The 2,095-nt window shown below is 37.9% G+C and overlaps 1 protein-coding gene across 1 annotated transcript in view; it reads left to right on the top strand.

The window, feature by feature from the left end:
• Positions 1-2,095, top strand: part of LOC106752415 — a 6,201-nt gene continuing 4,106 nt past the window's right edge. Inside the window, exon 1 of the mRNA XM_022777121.1 lies at positions 1-69. The gene's annotated coding sequence lies outside the window, so the exon portion shown is untranslated. The remainder of the gene's footprint in view (positions 70-2,095) is intronic.

Raw genomic sequence — 2,095 nt, 5'->3', positions numbered from 1 at the left:
CGGGCTGGTTGCTAGTGTTAGCAAGACTACCTACATATAGCTTAAGCTTTTGGCCAAAGTATTTTCCTGGTAAGTTCTGGTTGTTGATTAAATTGTCCTGCCCCGTATGTATGTAATGAAGTGTTTTATGTTTTGTGATGTTGGTTTTCTGTTTGTTAATATCATCCATGGTCGATGTTGGTAATGATTGTTTCTTTTTGTTATGGTTTAGAAATAAGGTGTACACCTTATTAGGACCTTCCAACAACAGTTTGTTTATAAGCCACGAAAATGAATAACACCTTATTTGGATTTTTCTTTTCTTGAGGTTGTGCTATCAGATAGAATCCAAAATCCAAAGCATTGCTTTAAAGTTTTCTGATAACTAATATGAACATCTCTTTGTTTAGATGAATCCAGTAGAGATCCTTCGAGTAACGAGTGTTCTCTAGAAGATGAAAAGTCCATCGATCCCATTTCAGATATCGGCCTTGACAGAATCAATGATGTTATGTTCAATAATGCAATGGGTTTGTATGTTCCAAACGGGTTCTACAAAATCAATTCAACTTGTATGTTCCAAACGTGTTGTAAAAATCCTATGGGTTTGTACGTCCCAAACGGGTTCTACAAAATCAATTCAATTTGTATGTTCCAAAGGTGTCGTTTAAACCCTAAACCCTAATCCCCTAAAAACCGTAAACCGTAAACCTTAAACCCTAAAAACCTTAAACCCTAAACCCCTAAAAACCCTAAACCCCTAAAAACCCTAAACCCCTAAAAACCCTAAACCCCTAAAAACCCTAAACCCAAAAACACATATAAACTCGTCGAAACCCATTATAAACCCCTTCCAAAGGCATTGCAGCGCGTCCAAACCCAACCAAAACCCATACGTAATGTTACGTAATGGTTACGTAATTTTACACCACCCTACACCATCCTACACCACCCTACACCACTAAAACCCCCAAAAACACATATAAACCCGTCGAAACCCACTATAAACCCCTTCCAAAGGCATTGTGGCGCGTCCAAACCCACCCAAAACCCATATGTAATGATACGTAATGGTTACGTAATGTTACACCACCTTACACCATCCTACACCACCCTACACCATCCTAAACCACTAAAACCCCTAAAAACACATATGAAGAATCCAGGTAACCCAACTCAATCAAACCATAATAGTTTAAGGCGACTAATATGGATCTAACATGGCCCAATACAAAATAGCCCCCATTTAACATGGCCCAATACAAAATAGCCCATAGTATAAAAAAAAAATAAAGAGACTTAATCTTGCAACTGCATTTCCCAATCCAAAAATAAAAGAATAGAAACAGCATAATTTATGTTTTGGTTACTCCTCCTCCTTCTCTCCGACAAGTCCCCTGGTCCATTCTGGGACCTACCCGGCGTCGTCTTCAGCGGAATCGTGAAGCCCATCCAAACCCTGGAAATCATAAAACGCAGACAAGATAAAAGTGTTGGAGGCCAGTCTTACTCCAAGAAAGAATGCACATTTCCTAACTCTCTCGTTACTTATTTACATTTGCGACGTAAGGGAAACGCTATTGAACCTGCATTACGAAGAACTGAATTCACAACTCTTGGAAGAACACCACCACCGGATGCCACGGAGAAGAGGCCACCTGTTACTTCGAGTCCTACTCAGAATCATCAAATTCAAATTATGATTTACGCAGCGTGAGTATTGGAAAGAAATTTACGATTAGGGCTTGGAATTTTTCATTTATTTTCTGCAAATTTTTTTCACCTTTTAATTCATGTACTCTTCTTTTGTCTTTTTATTTTGTTTCAATAAAATTTTCAGTAATTGCGTATTTTTAATAAAATTTACTTTAAGCCACTCACTGCTGTTGAGTAATCTATTATCTGAGAAAATAGCATCGCAACCTATGGGGATAAGGCTTGCCTGATCGGAACTCCACGTTGTCTTTGCCTCGTAACGAGTCTAATGACAAATCCTTTTATACGTTTGTTGCTTTAGAAAATTATGGAATGATTAATAACTTTTATTCATTTAGGTTGTTAAATGTTAGTTTTTTTGTCCTTTCACAGGCTGTAGGACATTATCTCCATACGGTCG

The sequence above is a fragment of the Vigna radiata genome, unplaced genomic scaffold, assembly GCF_000741045.1.
Source record: "Vigna radiata var. radiata cultivar VC1973A unplaced genomic scaffold, Vradiata_ver6 scaffold_324, whole genome shotgun sequence".
In the NCBI taxonomy this organism is placed as follows: domain Eukaryota; kingdom Viridiplantae; phylum Streptophyta; class Magnoliopsida; order Fabales; family Fabaceae; genus Vigna; species Vigna radiata.
This window is presented reverse-complemented; position numbering and strand designations above follow the sequence as displayed.